This window comes from Hyperolius riggenbachi, chromosome 2 (genome assembly GCF_040937935.1).
Source record: "Hyperolius riggenbachi isolate aHypRig1 chromosome 2, aHypRig1.pri, whole genome shotgun sequence".
NCBI lineage: Eukaryota > Metazoa > Chordata > Amphibia > Anura > Hyperoliidae > Hyperolius > Hyperolius riggenbachi.
The window spans coordinates 525,417,481-525,435,201 of NC_090647.1; the positions used below are offsets into that span (position 1 = coordinate 525,417,481).

General features: G+C 45.0%; 1 protein-coding gene across 1 annotated transcript in view; it reads left to right on the forward strand.

The window, feature by feature from the left end:
- Positions 1–487: 487 nt before the first annotated feature.
- BACH1 (BTB domain and CNC homolog 1) overlaps positions 488–17,721 on the forward strand; it is a 92,324-nt gene continuing 75,090 nt past the window's right edge. The window contains exon 1 of the mRNA XM_068270604.1: positions 488–537. The gene's annotated coding sequence lies outside the window, so the exon portion shown is untranslated. The remainder of the gene's footprint in view (positions 538–17,721) is intronic.

The following is a 17,721-nucleotide window of genomic DNA, read 5'->3' on the forward strand; positions in this document are numbered from 1 at the left end:
GCCTCCGTATCCCTCTAACTTCAGGTGACCTTTAAATCTGCATTCAAGTATTTAGTGGCTATTTTTTTTAACTTACATTATGATTGCTCGTTTAGCCAGAGGGTGACGATGCCGCCATTTGGTTAATAAAATATTTGGCTGTACAGGAGGGTGTGAAGTGTAAGGAAATGAACACTTTAAAAGTCCAGCTATCCTCTAGTGCTGTCTGACTCATGCAACGTGGAGTATGATTACTGAGGTATCCAAGACACTTACGCTATTTGTGGTACACTTGTGTTCTAGAGAAAGAAAGAAAGAGGAATTTGGGTGCATTCCATGAAGTATGATACATGGTGAAAGAGGCGTCTGTGTCATCAGCTGACTTCCACACTGCTGGGCCGGGGGAGATTAGCTCAGGGATTGCTCTCTCTCCTGCTTCACTTATCTATCTGTAGCAATACACCCCTCGCACATGACTCCATTTCCAAGAAGTAAGGGATCGGAGCGCTGTGTTCAGGGAAGGGAAAACTACAGCCTGACAAAGAACCGTCTTATTAGGTAAGTCCATATAGTTAGTTATTAGAGTATTTCTGTATAGAGGGAGAAGGAATCCTCCTGGTCTGGATGGTGCTTTCAGGAATTCGTGATGGCGATGATGGCCGTGACTTACAAATATGTATGTATATTAGCTGTTTTGTGTCTTTGCTATTGAGGCCCCTTTTTATACTTGCCTTGCAAGTGTGCACTGCATTATCCTGTTTTACTGCACAGTAACGCAACGACAATGCAAGGCAATCAGGCCTAGAACACTTACCATGTCACATAGCGCCGGAAGTGGCCGATCGGCAAATTGAAAGTCTATGGGCAACGCAGAAATATGAAATATGTTGGCTACGGCTACATGTGCGGACAACGCAAATATAACGGGGAAAGCCTGGAATTCCAATGGGGTAGTTCCTGTCCAGCAGGGAGTACGTCACTGAGAGGTGGGGTTGAGGTTTGGCGCCCTGTTGCATACAAACAACGTTGATAGCTCAATCTTATCAGAGGTAGCCGCATGATGATTTAGCAGATCCCAGATCTGCAACCCAGTGGATTTAATCCCCCCCCCCTGTAGTGAATACTCTCTCTCCAGCTGGGAGATACAGAACCACACAACACTCAAGCTGGTGGAAATGCATCAGATTTATGTATCTGAAACAAGGTATATATAGACAGTCAGTGAATTCAGGATTTTACAGACCAATCAGCTGTTTATATATTTCAGTGTGTTTGGCTACCGACCAAACAGCTGCTTATACAGGATGGCATACATGTTTGGCTACATGACCCTAGTTTGTCATTATATTTACATACACAATCAGTGGCGTAGCTAAGGAGCTGTGTGGGCCCCGATGCAAGTTTTACAATGGGGCCCCCCAAGCACTCTATATATAACAATTGATACGGCGCACCAAAACCTGCCAATGGCAACTACAGTGTCAGAGGTGCAAGAAGGGGATGGGGAGCAGTTTGTTAATGATTACCACTATTCAAAGTATTTATAGAAGTGATTATTATGAGCACAGGACCAATAGAGAGCTAATACTGCAGTTGAGGGAGGGCCACTCGGGGCCTCTCTGGCCCAAGGGCCCCGATGCGGTCGCTACCTCTGCACCCCCTATTGCTACGTCCCTGTACACAATAACAATGCTCTCTACTTTAACACACTGGTGTACAGTTTAGCATGTATGGCTACAGGTAGCCACACACTGGTCGATTTGCCATCAGATTCGACCAACAGATAGATCCCTCTCTGATCGAATCTGATCAGAGAGGGATCGTATGGCTGCCTTTACTGCAAACAGATTGTGAATCGAATTCAGCATGAAACCGATCACAATCTGTGAAGCTGCCGCTGCCCCCCCCCCCCTGCCCGCATACATTACCTGATCTGGCCGGCGCGACTCCCCTGGTCTCCGCTGTCTTCTTCTCCGCGCTGGTCTCCAGTCCGGCTGGCTTCACTGAACTTCCTGTCCAGGGGAAGTTTAAACAGTAGAGGGCGCTGTACTGTTTAAACTTCCTGCCAGAACAGGAAGTTCAAGGGGGCTGCAGCCCTGGAGCCCAGAGAAGAAGACAGCGGAGACCGAGGAGTCGCGCCGGCGGGAACAGATAATGTATCTGCGCAGTATTGCATTGGTTGTCGGGCATTCGAACGCCGCTATCGACGCACTCCCGACTCGCCAGCGATCGAGAAAAAACTTCCACACGGACAGATCGACGGGAATCGACGGAAACGGTTGATTTCGGACGGAAATTGATCGTTCTGTCAGCGTTTGCGCGACGATTTCACAGCAGATTCGATCACAGTGATCGAATCTGCTGTATATCGGCGGGAAAATCGTTAGGTGTATGGACCCCTTACCAGACCTTAGTTTGTTATTATGCTTACATACACAATAGCAAAGACTCATATAAACAATGCATTCTCACTTACATAAGTGGTCACAAGATCGATAGGTATCTCCTTTAACAAATAGCAAACAATTAACAGACTTGATCAACAATAGTGAATTACACTAGGGGGCTTTCAACAATGCACACTTGTTCTGTGAAGCACCAGAAATTCCTTTTGCCTCTGAAGGTAATTCTTTTGTTCTTTGATTATATAACAGATAATATAATTAAAGTGGATCCGAGATAAACTTTTACTCATTGCATAATTGCTCCTTATCAGCTGCTCGATTCCCTGCCATTGTCCGCCGGCGGGGATCGAGCGGGCGGGGGTCGAGCAGCGTGATCGGACCAGCTGAATATTATCAGCTGCTCGATACACGGTACAGAAATGTACTGTGTATCCCCAGCATTACATATAGTTTATAGGGCATTCCACAAGCCAAATACTTTTTTTGTTTTGTTTTAATACTCTAATTCCCTATAAACAAAACAAGCCTCGCCCACAGCTCTTTTTGTGCCTTGGCACTGTAGCAAGGGCTTATGGGAGCTCAGTCTGGGCAGGAGGAGGAGGTTACTAACCATTGATTCAGAGGCAGAGAGGAGGGAGGAGGAGAAGGGACTGAATTTACACACAGGCAAGCTGATAGCATCTCCAGCCCTCAGCCTGTGACAATGTGACAAACAGAACAAAATTAGATATATAGACAAGTTACTTGTTATAGTTAGTTTTCAATCTTGGATCCGCTTTAATAGAAAAGGACTGGTCCCCTTTGAATCAATATAAAATAAGAAGAACAAGAATAAAATAATTCCTATGATTCACAGACGTTTTGTGCATTGTGGTGCGATGGAGGTGGTGCATCCCACCACAAACGCAATGGCCAGTTGTAAAACCAGCCTAAATTATACAGAAGGAACTTACTTGATGGACAGGAGATGAGTTATAGAAATGGCTTTTTGTGTCTCTAGGTCAACGTTGTTGTTCCTCCCTATCCATGTGCAACAGCGCCCCTCCCATTCCACGTGCAGCCCCCTCTTCCATAAGCAGCAGCGCCCCTCCCATTCCACGTGCAGCCCCCTCTTCCATGTGTAACATCCATGTGCAGCAGCGCCCCTCCCATTCCATATGCAGCCCCTTTTTTCATGTACAGCTTCCTTGAGCAGCAGCTTCCGTCTTCCATGTGGTGCTCCCCATTTGCAGCATCAGCTTCCATATGCAGAAACCATGATTCCATGTCCACCCACCTCAATGGGCAACAGCTGGGGGGGCATAATAAAAAGTCTAGCTTCAGAGGGAGGGTGGGACTACACACCAATATACAGCAACATATAGGAAGGGTTTCTGAGGCTGAAAATTACCATAAGAGTGGGTATGCTGAATAATTTACTGCAATCTACTATATGTCACTACAGGGCCTCTTTAAAGTGGACCTGAACTCTTGCACAGGACAGAAGTAAAGCGTTAAGAAATGCACCCCATATGTATTTTGAGAGTTTAGCTAGTCAAATTCCACCTCATCTGTGACTAATTACCACTGTAATTTGATCTCAGCTGAGTCAGCTGATTGCCATTTGTAAACACAGGTTGTTAACCTCGTGTCTGTTTCCATGAAAGCAGGAAGTAGACCCACTGCAGATTTATTGCAGGATTTGTATCAGCTGTATATACAACCAATGAATCCGGTGCACAGGTCTTCAATAGTATAGTATACCTCCTGAATTAAGGGGGGGGGGGGAGGCTGGGTGCAAAATTTCTTGAACTAGTACACAAATGAGAACCCGCCACTCATCTACTATAAACGTACAAAACTTTATTACTTCAAACTTGCAGTGGATATAAACTGGTTCCCCACACCCCTCCCAAACCCATTAAAATCCCCCAGACACACTGGTTTCCATAGGGAGAGCTCCTATCAACATGCACACTCACTTCCACACCACACATATAATCCAGGACTTCCAAAGTTTTGTGTGAACCAAGCTGGGCCATACAAGTCCGCCGAGCGTACAGTATCAATTGGGCCTTCTTATAAGAGCATCTAAAGTCCTGTATGACAGAGCATCCTCACTCAGATGCAATTCCACGTGCTCACCGACTCCAACTAGGCCTTGTTTCCATCTGTGCGCTTCTGTCCGCTTTTTATCAGCACATCAATGTTACAGATTGATACAGGTTGGTGAAAAGCGGACAGAAGCGGATAGAAGCGCACACCTGTTACTGCTGATGGATTGGGTGGGGCTGCTCTGTGATAGACGGGCGGTCAGGAAAATCACATGGATGGAGTGATTGGCAAAATAAGTGCGGGGCAAACAATGGAGTGAGACTCAAGGTCCGTACACACGCCGGACTGCAGGAAACGACGGGTCCGTCGTCACCTCCTGCTGGGCGTGTTTTTAGCAGACAGTCCGGCGTGTGTACAGTCTGTCGGCAGACTGATACTGCTGTTTCTGAGCGATCCGCTGGGCGGATCGCTCAGAAACAGCCGTATCAGTCTGCAGACAGACTGTACACACGCCGGACTGTCGCTGGAACGCCCACCCAGCGGGAGGTGATGACGGACCCGTCGTTGCCTGAAGTCCGGCGTGTGTACGGTCCTTAAGGCATGAGTTCTAAATTGTGCCCTTGCCCTTCCTCCCTCACTAAGGCTGGGAACAAAATAGCTGCTATTGAGCGTGTTTTGCTGCAGATGGCAAAACGCGCACGATTCTAAAGGCTCCTGAAGTCAATAGCCTCGCTCAGGAAACGCTCGTCGAGAGCGTTCATTCTCAGTATGCGTTGGCAATTTTCCGCGCATTCTTAAATTGCACAGCTTCCCGCTTTTTCCTGCATGATGTATGCATTCGCAATGACAGTATATGCCTCCGCAAATGAAAAATCGTGGAACGATCGTGGCAAACCGTGCGTGGAAACACAATCGCAAAAGCCAAGCAAGCGAAGGGGAAAACAGCCCTGCAAGTGTGTTCCCACCCCAAGCTGCTTGCAACGGCCAGCTGCAACAGACTTTTAGGCCTTGTTTGCATAATAGGCATTTGTGTAAAATTTTAAGCGCTGGCGATTTTTAAAAAATTACCCTGAAAGCGCTTGTGCAATGATTCTCTATGAGAGAGTTCATATCAGTGCAGTTCATTTGCGATCCGCTTTGAAAAGCGGTGCTTGGGCCATTTTTGAGGCGATTTGCCTCAATGGACGGTATAGGAAAACCGCAAAACGTTCACAAAATCACTTTGGCAAGCGATTGCGTGAGCAGTTAAAAAAAAAATTATTTTTTCTGATTCAAAAGGCGGAAGTGCTCTGCAAAAACGCCCACAAAAACAAGCGAACGCGCAGAAAATCGCTGGAAAACGCTTTAACTATTGCTGCCACCCGGACGCGGATGCTCTGCTGCGGTGTCATGCTTCGGCGCGCTCTGGGCCCCCATGGTGTCTCCCGGTAGCCCTGGGATCAGTGAACGGGAACATGGTTCCCGATCACCGATCCGTCTCCCCAGCAGAAAAACCGAAGCGCTCTTACAAGTGGCTTCAGTTTTTCTGCCCGGAAAAATTCCCGCATCCCCCTTGTACTTCCGCTAAGCGAGAAGCACAAGGAGGGGAAAAAAAAATTCAAGGTGGCCATCTTGTGGCCAAATAGTAAAACTACATCTACATATTTTTTACATTACAATTTACACATATAACATTAAGAATAAACTGTTTATTTCCCACACCAAAATACTACCCAAATAAAAAATTTTATGGAAGAAAAAAAAATTACAATAAAAAACAAAACAAAAAAAACATAAATAGTTACCTAAGGGTCTGAACTTTTTAAATATACATTTGAAGGGGGTATACTATGAACATTTTTTAAATTATAAGCTTGTAAATAGTGATGGACACAAAACGGAAAAAATGTACATTTATTTTCAAATAAAATATTGGCACCATACATTGTGTTATGGACAAAATTTAAATGGTGTCATAACTGGGCAAATAAAATACATAGGTTTTAATTATGGTAGCGTGGATTATTTTAAAGCTATAATGGCCGGAAACTGAGAAATCATGATTTTTTTCCATTTTTTTCTTATTAATACTGTTAAAATGCATTTATAAAAAAATAATTCTTAGCAAAATGTACCACCCAAAGAAAGCCTAATTAGTGGCGGAAAAAACAAGATATAGATCAATAAATTGTGATAAGTAGTGAAAAAGTTATTAGCGAATGAATGGGAGGTGAAAATTGCTCTGATGCATAAGGTGAAAAATCCCCGTGGGCTGAAATGGTTAAAAAAACGCAGAAAAAAAGCCCACCGCGGACGGACACGCGAGCCGAACGCAATGTGAACAAGACCTAAGGGCCCGTTTCCAGTAGTGGTTTGTCCCTCTTTCAGGACTGATGTACAGATCTATGTAAACAAAGTAGAATTTAGTTATAGTAAACTACTGAATGTAGTAAACGCAGTTCTCAGGTCCCAGCAAACGAGGCTGTATAAATATACAGTGCATGACAAATTCTGATGCAATAAACTTCTGATATAGTAAACTACTTGGCCAGATGCCTTGAAGTTTATTTTAAAGGGATTCTACTGTATATGTATTTTTCTACTGAGAAATGTCTTTAATTGACTCTGCACTTTATTGCCATCCTTTGATATAGTTCTTATTTTCAAGGACAGTGAACCAGGATAGAAAGGACCAGCGTGGTTTGAATTATAAAACAGCATATTTTTCTTATAAAATCTCGATGGTATGGGTGACTAGGGGTGTGGTTAGGTGTGTGGCATGGGCGTGGCTTATGTGTTCCTCTTTCTTATCTCAATAAGTTGGGAAGTATGTTATTATGCTGTTGCTTATCTTTTAGAGAAGAAAGTTCTGAGCTCAGGTCTGCCTTAATGAGTCAGTCATGTAGGCCTGGCATACAGCCATGGATCAATACCGAAACAAGTGTCAGTGGTGGTGTACAGTATGAGTCGGAATCGGAGCAATTTTAGGTACCTTGGAGTTGAAGTCGGTGGTTTCATAAACTGAGCAGTCGGAGTCGGATGATTTTTATACCAAAACCACAGCCCTGGTAACTATTAGACTAAGGACTCGGAGTCGGAGCCATTTTGGGTACCTGGATTCGGATGATTTTTGTACCAACTCAACATCTCTGTATGCTACTCTACATTCCTGTTACCTGGTGGGCTGGTTTGCCATTGTTTCAGTGGCTTAGTACAGTACTGTAAATGCTTTCCCATTCTGCAGTTTCTTGCAGAATACCCAGCTCACGGTGACCCAGAAACATTAGGACAAAGCATTGCAGCTTTGCAAAACTAAAGATTCCGGCAGCGCCGACATGTGAGTTGCACGCTCCGCGGCATACTCTGCATATGGGGGGCTGCCTAATCAGGGCTGCGGAGTTGGAGTCGGAGTCGAGGAGTCGGAGCAATTTTGGATACCCGGAGTCGGAGTCGTGGTTTCATAAACGAGGAGTCGGAGTTGGAGTCGGGAGATTTTTGTACCGACTCCACAGCCCTGTGCCTAATCCTGTGGGGCACATCTGGCTATACTAGGGAGCTTACCGGTATATGGCAAATATAATAGTAGTATAGGCCACCCCTTTTTTTTCATTAAGTACAATATACAAAAACAATTTTTTTAAGAGTTTCTAGGCCAGGTATGTCAAACTGGTCCTACGAGGGCCGAGGTCCTCGCCTCAATTGACTAAGCAGTTTAGACTAGTCTACTGATGGTTTTTAGCCTACTGATGGTTTGGTCAGTTGCATCAAAGGGGAATTCACTATTACCAAATGTTTTAGACCTGTTTTTAGACCTGGTCTAAAACATTTGGTAATTAGGTGAGTAAAGCAGTGGAAATGATCAAAAGATGCAATTCACAAACAAGTAGCTATGACTGACATCCTTCTCCTCTGATGAGCTCTCCTCTGCATACAATTAAACTCCTGCATAATTAATTCAAAAGATTCCATCCTCACATCTAAAATACCTCACAGAAATCAGCTGGTCTAATCTCAGTCAGAAAAAGAGGGTGTGGTTACTCCTTGTTTGCCTTTGTGAATTGTGTAATTACTGAATGTTAGACCAGGTCTAAAAACAGGTCTAAAACATTACACCAAACCATCAATAGACTAAAAACCATCCGTAGACTAGTCTAAACTGCTTAGTGAATTGAGGCCATTTTTGACACAGCTTAAATGAATTGATGGGTCTGAATCAGGAAAGGCGTGGTCCATCAGGTAGAACACATTCCTCTCTTTCTCAGTCCATCCTAAACACTGGCATGGATCTGGCCCTCCAGGCCTGGAGTTCGACACATGTTCTAGGCCAATGTACAGATCTACAAAGTAGATGGTAAAATATAACATTTATTGAACATGCAGATACATAAACAGAGATAAAACATGGATTCCATGATCATGTAGAAATGAACTGTACGATCTGCGGTCTATCTCATGTTTCTTCAGTGGCATGGGAGTGCAGGTAGATATTCATGAAAATGAAGATAAAAACCACAATATAAAAAAAAGGAACGATAGCACCCTTCCAGATGCTTGGAGGATCCACATGGGGCAGGCCAAACATTGTCTGGATAACCAGCAGGGCTAGTTCTAGACTTTTTGCTGCCTGAGGCAAACTTATGAGGATTCACCCCTCTCCCCCACAGACACAGACCTGTGTCAAAATACCAGTAATGATCATAGAAGCTGGTCCAAGGTCGAGCAGCTGTAAGCAGAGCTGGGACAAGGTCCTCCAGCACCCAAGGCAGAGACACCACAGTGCGCCCCTCCATCCCTCCTACCCCAGCCATCACACACTGATTGCTATTAGACTAAGAGGCACCCCAGGGCCCCTAACACCTTAATCTCTAGTTATCTGGCTTGCAGTCACTGCCATGTATCCCCTTTTCTTATTTCTCTCTGCTTCAAACACAATAGGGGAATCATAGCTGAGTGAGTTGTGCACCCCGTCCTACACTGCGCCCTGAGGCTGGAGCCTCTCTCGCCTCTGCCTTGGCCCTGGCTGTAAGTGTCCTTCTGGGTGGTGTAAGGCATGTATGCCTTCCAATAATACTGTGTGGGACACAATACACAGTCAGGCAAGAACTATGACCACAAAACTGCTATTAGCTTCCCGTTTAAGGAGAAATTCCACTCTTCCTAAAAATGACATAAACATATAACAGGGATGTACAAATATGTTTCTGCAAAAAAAAAAAGTTAAAGCAAACTTGAAATTAAAATAAAAGCTAATGATTCTTAATCCTAAATATGACTTTCCTCAAGTCCCATATTCCTATTTTGTGTTTTTAAAGGTTAAAAAAAACAGGTTTAAAGCTTTTATTTATTTTATTTTTTTTTTTTTTAATAGTCCTAGGTGGATCAGTTTAAAAAAAAATAAAAACAAGGAACACCAAGAGCCCCAATAGTGTAATATGTACTGGTAAATGGTTACTAGATAGAGTAAATAATACTCACACACCAGGGTTACCATTAGGCAACTACTGTAAAGGCAGGTGGGGAGATTTTCCTGACCCCACTCAGGAATAAGAAGTCGCTCTCTGTAGATGAGAAAAAAGGGGGTTCAACCCTCCACCCAGGGTGGACTCAATATTATGCAGGAGAACAGAGGCGCCAAAAGGATAAAAGGGAGCTAAATGAGCTTAAAAACCAAATTCTTGGTAAATAGAGGAGGTAGTGGTGGACTTACCTCCTCCAAGTAGACACACAATGACTGTAGTAAAGACAGTCAATATATTTTATTTATGAACTCCAAATATGCAACGCGTTTCGCAGGTTTGATCCCGCTTCATCAGGCAATAACAACGGAGCAATAGCATAAGTGGTCAGTAGAAGAGCCAGGCACCTCTGCTACACAGCCCCTAGGCTACTTTCACACATTGGGTCATATGCAAATAAATTTTTCTCCTAGGTGATATTTTCACGTTTAAATAAAATGCCTTTAAACCACCAGCAAGAAAATGCTCAAAATAATATTGAAAGTACTTTTTTACCTACTTTTGGTACTTTTTCCATCGCAAAGTGCTAAAAAGTTATTACAAATTAAAGATGAAAAATGATCTCTTAGGAGATAACTCAGTTTTAAAACTTAATTGCATATGAGCCATTGGCCCATAGGCAACTTTTTTTTTCCTGAGTTTTCTTCCAGGTGATATTTTCATAACTTGTAAATAAAATGCATTTTAATCACCAGCAAGCAAGAAAATACTCAAAATAATATTGATAGTAGTTTTTCAACTACTGTTTGGTACCTTTTCAATTCCAAACTGCTGAAATGTTATTTTAAATACAAGATGAAAAATTATCTCCTAGGAGAAAACTTAGGAGAAAAAGTGAATTGCATATGGGCCAATGGCTCATATGTACCGTATATACTCGTGTATAAGTTGACTTGCATATAAGCCGACCACTTAACATTTACCTCAGTATTCAGGAAAAAATGATCGACTCGCATATAAGCGGAGGGCAGGACAACACGGGGGTGGTTGTTGCATTTCATATGGTGATTATTGCAGAGATCAGGGACAATCCCAGGATTTTCAAAGGGGGGGGGGGGTGGATTCCTGAAAGTTCTCCCTCAACCATGCACAATACAATATAATAATATGGTAGGACATCATGCTGGGTACACATAATGCAATTTTCCATCCTACTGACAGGATCTGACAATTATCTCCTAAATGCCCAGTCTGCTTCTAGTCGACAACAGGATCAATCAGGAGCAGTTTGGATACAGATAATAATGAGGACAGCCGACAATGCTAATGAAAGGGTAAGTGAAGAATTCACACAACAGGGCACAGGGCTGTGCTCATACCTGACTCTATTAAAGGGGAACTGAAGAGAGAGGTATATGGAGGATGCCATGTTTATTTCCTTTTAATCAATACCAGTTGCCTAGCAGCCTTGCTGGTCTATTTCTCTGCAGTAGTATTTGAATAACACCAGAAACAAGCATGCAGCTAGTCTCGTCAGATCTGACTTTAAAGTCTGAAACATCTGATCTGCATGCTTGTTCAGAGGCTATGGCTAATAGTATTAGAGGCAGAAGATCAGCAGAGCTGCCAGGCAACTAGTATTGCTTAAAAGGAAATAAACATGGCAGCCTCAATATACCTCTCTCTTCAGTTCCCCTTTAAGTTCCCCAGCTGCTCCATGCTCTGTACACACACTTCTGCTCCATCCAAAAACAGCTGTAGCCGAAAAGGAAAGGGGGCAGTGCTGTGAACTGCAGGATGCCTGCAGATATTCTGGTGTCTGAACATGTGCCTGTCCCCAGACTCTGCACTGTCTCTGCACAGGAAGCGTGAGATTGTGTGCTCAAAGGAGCGGAGCTGTGATTCTGGCCATCCACCTCTCCCAGGGCCGGTTCTAGCTCCAATGGGGCCCCGGAGCAAAAGTAACTTGAGGGGCCTCTTGACCCCTTCTCTGAGCACTGATGGACACCCCCGCCCTGTCTCCATCAGACTGAATGGCCAGCTGGGTCATTGTGCAGTAGCGACAGGGTAATTTCCCTAACTCCGCCCCCTACTCAGTGACATGCTCCCTGCTGGACAGGAAGTTCGTCACAGGATTTTTGACGATCGGTGCTACCGCATCAATCTATAATAGAGTGTTACGGTGCCATTGGCTCTATTACAATCGTGAGCAGAGCGGTAGCACTTGGCACTGCAGTGTCTGCGTCATTCGTAGCACTTCCATCAAATCTCGTCTGTCACATGACACCGTTTTGTGGCCAGCCTCATAGAGACTAATGGCCACTGTGACAGGGAAGCGGCGGGAAAGTGTACTATGAGTCAACGCGATAGTGTGAAAAGGGCCATACAGTGACAAAAAAATACTGACACGGTCTCCTGGATCCTGATCACGTGTCATATCATGTGATCGGGACCCAGAAGACATGCCGGAAGTTCAGTGCTGCCGGTAGAAAATGCCATAACAGGTAACTATAACTCCTCCCTGCTATTCGATCGTTTGGCTGCAATGACATGCCAAACAAGATTTCCCAACAAAGATTTTACACTGCATAGCAGTCTTCAAATTAAACATTTTGCTTGAAGCTGCTAAAGGGTTAAAATGGCTTCTACTTTTGGGAACAAAAAGCTCCTGGCCAGGAAGATGACACCCTACCCTGTCAGCCATACCAGCCTGAATGCCTCAGTTGTTTAACCACCTGGGCGTTACGGACGAGCTCAGCTCGTCCAGTAACGCCGCGGTGGATTGCTCAGGCCCTGGTGGGCCGATTTGCATAATTTTTTTTAAAAAACACGCAGCTAGCACTCAGCTAGCTGCGTGTTTTCCCGATCGCCGCCGCTCCGCCACGAAAGAGAGCCCCCCCGGCAGACCCCTCGCGCAGCCTGGCCAATCACCGCCAGGCTGCGCTATGGGGTGGATCGGGACTCCCCCCTGACGCCATGACGTCAGTCTGATCGTCGCCATGGTGACGGGGGAAGCCCTACAGGAAATCCCGTTCAGAACGGGATTTCCTGATGGGTATTAACGCCGGCGGCGATTGGAAGGGTGGGAGGGAGAGAGCAGGGAGGGGGGAATCATGTAGCTAGCGCTAGGCTAGCTACAGGAAAAAAAAAACTCCCGCGGCCTTGCGCCGCACGTAATCAAAACGCCAGGGAGGTTAATAATATTCACTGGGCCCCCGTATGCATAGATCTGCCCCCTTGCAGAAAAAGGCCTCTACCTTTGCTATATCTGATATAGAAAAGGCCAGGGTCATTTTCTGCAAGGAGGCAGATCTACATTATGCACTGTTGTTTAATGGAAATTCGGACAGAGTCTGCGTCGTCAGAAGCAGTTCTGCCGCATCGCACCGCAGGTACTGGGCCAGTCTTATAGAGACTCAGAGATGAGTCTCACTGCAGTTTTTTACTTACTCTGGGATTCCCCCAGCCCCATAAGCATGGATGTGTCCCTCGCCGTCCTCCTTAGCGCCGCCGTCCTCCCACAGTCAAACCCCCGGTAAGCGGCTCAGTAGGAGTCAGTCTGACGGAGTGACGTCAGCCGGGGCCTTCTGCGTATGTGCAAAAGGTCCGCTGCTGACGTCACTGAGCCACTTACTGGCAAAGTGTGATCAGTGCCTAAGATATAACAGAGTGACTAAGTGCTAATATTTAGGGCCTTTTTCCACTAGCCTGCGATTTGCGATTTGCTTCTGATCGCAAATCGCAAGGTACATTAAACTAATGGAAACTGCAGCAGCAATTTCCATTAGTGCGATCCGATTGCGATGCGATTTTGGTCAAAGCGCAATCGTCGCCCTGCCGCGTTTTGTATGCGATTGAGCTGGACTATGAGTATAGTAGCTCAATCGCAATCGCATGGTGGAGATTGAAACGCGATTGCGATCGTGATCGGAATCGCGATCGCAATCGCGATCGCATTCCATAGTGGAGAAGAGCCCTTACTGCTCATAATCACAGAAACTCCCCAAAAATTGACCTTTCCTGTGGATTTTATCAAGGGGGGGTCTCACTGTCACTATTTTAGCAAGTGCACAGAATACTTCGGATCAGTGAATAGCGCACCGCGCCTATGCATAAAAATGGCGCTGCATTAAAAAGATACGCTTATTGCTATTTATCGTTAGTACTGCATAATAATGGCGCACAGGGAAAAAAGAAGAAAAACGGCACCCAGTAACGTTATTTATCAATAGCGCCATTCATATGCCAAACAGCAGATGTTATTGCGCACAGTAACGTTATTTAACAATAGCGCCCTGCATAAGCCAAGCTGCAGACGTTATTTAACTGCAAAACAGTGAATGGATTTAAAGGGAACCTTAACTGAACGGGGGGGGTAAAGAGTTTCAATTACCTGGGGCTGTTACCAGACCCCTGCAGCAGTCCTGTGCCCTCGGAGCCGCTCTGGAATCTTCCGGTTCCCCGCTGTCACTTAGTTTCATTTTTGACGACCCACCAGTCGGCCGGCCGCCATGCGTATTATTGGACGCATTCCCTACTGCAATTAGCGCTGTTGCGGACCACAACGCGTACAAAAATACGTGTTGCTGCATTCCGCACGCGCAGATATGCGTATTTTTGTACGTGTTGCGGTAGGGTTAGGCACCACCAGCGGGGTGGTCAGGGTTAGGCACCACCAGGGGGGTCTTATGGTTAGGCACCACCAGGGGGGTCTTAGGGTTAGGCACCTCCAGGGGGGCGGTTAGGGTTAGGCACCACCAGGGGGGTGGTTAGGGTTAGGCATCACCAGGGGGGTGGTCAGGGTTAGGCACCACCAGGGGGGTGGTCAGGGTTAGGCACCTCCAGGGGGGTGGTTAGGGTTAGGCACCACCAGGGGGGGTCTAGGGGTTAAGGATAGGTACAGTGAGGGTTATGTGTGTTAACGCTAATTTTCAATAAAATAAACAGAGCTAAATAACGATAAGGCTTTAACGTTAAATAGCGTTAAGCGACAAACGGATTACCAGCAACACCGTGCGCCATTATTCGCAGGCGCCATTTTCAGATGGATTAGAATACTTGGAAATGTTTGCACAACACCTGGCAACAGTATAAACAGATTTCCTGCGTAATAATACACTGTGACGATGCTGTGTAATAATACACCTATACTCCCAGGCGATTACAAGCGCTGCTGGTGTGAATGGACACAGCCTCCTGCCTGTAAACACTACATTCCCTGCGTTGTACCAATTACAGGAAACAGTGCCAAGTACAAGAGCAATTTCTGCTGCAATTAAAACAGATCTGCGTGTGAATGAGTGCCTTGGAAGAGCCTTGGAACGTTGGTAGTTTGGATTTCTGGTAACCGAGCGCTGTGATGAAATATTCAGTGTTACACAACGGGCTCAGCAGAGTAACAAGGAAATGCTGATTCATCCCTTATCAGCAGTACACAGTGAATCAGCAGCCTCGGCTGAACTCAGCAAAATTCTGATCCTAGCCTGCCGCTAATCCTCACTGTGCACTTTGTGCTCTGCTATACCTGCACAGGAGTAAATAGAATTAGAACGTAGAATTAGCATATGCGAAAGGTAATGTTAAAGCGCACCTTAAAGAGACACTGAAGCGAAAAAAAATATATGATATAATGAATTGGTTGTGTACTATGAATAATTTCTAGAAGATTAGCAGCAAAGAACATATTCTCATACTTTTATTTTCAGGTATATAGTATTTTTTCTAACATTGCATCATTCTATAATATGTGCAGATTACACAACACTCAGCATTCAAAATGAGTCTTTCAGAGCAGTCTGTGAAGTAATGACCTCTCCTCTGGCAGAGAAAAAGTAAACAGTTTACTTATAGTTGAGATAATAAAAGTCAGATAACAGCCCTCTCCAAGACTAACTTAGTCAGAGAGCTTAATGGCTTGTTTGCATAGAGATAACAACTGGAGTTTCTCAACTCTTCCTGTACTGGAAACAATTAGACTGATATATCTGATCTTAATGTTTTATTTCTTAGCTGTACTACACATACAAATCATAATATCATAATTTTTTTTTCGCTTCAGTGTCTCTTTAACTCAGAACATTGGGCCTGTACACATAGCTGCGCTTGCACTGCGTTTGTAAAATTGCATGCGATTTTAAAATCGCAAAGACTTCATGAGAATAGAAAAAAACGCATCGCACCAGTGTACAGGTCTTCACGATTTTCATTTTTCAAAAGACCTTGCGATTAAAAAACGCATGCGATTTTAAATGCGCAGCAGTGTGTACTGGCCCTTCCTCTCTGCTCTAAAAGATACGCAACAGCACAATGACCTTTAACCACTTCACATCCAGACCTTGTTTCCCATTTATGGACCAGAGCAGTTTTGACAGTTTAGCTATGTCCTTATTTAATCAGAAATAACTTTATCCCTACTTATGACACAGAAATAAAATATATATTGTTTTTTTCAAGACAAACTAGGCTTTCATTGTATGCCATTTTTTACCCTCGATTCAGTTTTACCAATTCCAGTTGAAAGTGAATGGGAACTGCATTTAAAAAAATGAGACAGATACTTACCCAAGAAGAGGGAAGGCTCTGGGTCCTATAGAGCCTTCCGGCTCCTCTCCTGGTCCCGTCGTTCCAACGCTGGCTCGCCCGGTAGCGGTATTTGACTAAATTAGTCAAATACTGCTTTACCCGTCGAAGGTGGCTTCAGAAGTCTTCAGGGAGCCCGAGTTCTCCTGAAGAAGGGCGGCCCTGTACTGCGCCTGCGCAAGCACGCTCTCTTGCACGCTCACGCCTGTGCAGGATGGAGCCGCACGTCTTCGGGAGGACACGGCTCCCGAAGACTTCCAAATACCCTTTCGGTGGGGGATTGAAACGGGGGGAGCCAGCACAGGATAGAGAGCACCGAGAGAGGAGACAGAAGGCTCTATAAGACCCAGAGCCTTCCCTCTCCTTAGGTAAGTATTTGCTTCATTTTTTTTAAATGCGGTTCCCATTCACTTTAAAAATAAAAAGTGCTACTGTAGATAAAAAACACAAATTTTGTTTGGCTATTCTTACCGCTTATCACAAAACTTAGATTATGTTCCTGTCACAATTTATGGCGAAGATCTTTGATTCTGAAATAATGCTACAGAGTGTATTTTTCACTAAGAACTGAGAAAATAAAAGTATTTTTAATGGTAAAACTCAATCTCATTAGCTCAGGAAACATATATTCCCGTTCACCAATTAGTGCTGCATCAGATAGTGCCAGAAATGTGCACAGGAGCAAGCCCAATCCTGCACAGCACTGCTTCTGCTACAAGACGTATATCTACTGACTCATGGCTAAGGCCCTGTTCACACTTGCGTTTTGGCAAGTAAAGGGACCGGATCCTGATCGGATCAGGACCTGATCCTGATCAGAACCGTATGGTTGCGGTCCGGATCCAGTCCGTTTGTATCAGGCATGCATCATCCGGATCCGTGGGCAAAAAATAGTGAAATTTAAATAAAAAAATGTTGGGGTCAGCAGAAGGTGCACCTGGTGCACCTGTAGAATCAGGTTCCTCCGCTGTAGGCCTCACCTCCACCTCCGACATTCTGCCAAACAGCTCCAGCACGTCTGTCACTGCTGCTCCACTCCAGACATGCTTGGCCCATGTGTCCCCATCCGAAATGGCCGCTTGGATACGCATAGGAAGTGGGGTAGAACGTCAGGTTTTTGTAGGCAGTGTGTTCTGTGCCTTCCGTTCCCCATTGGTTTCTGTGTTCCGGATGGTGCTGTCAGGCTCAGGTCCGGCCCTGGTCCGGGTGCGTGGGCCGGAGATCCGGACTCAAAAAATAGCGCATGTTGGAAAAGTGTCCGGATCCGGTCCGGCTCCGTACTGTATGGA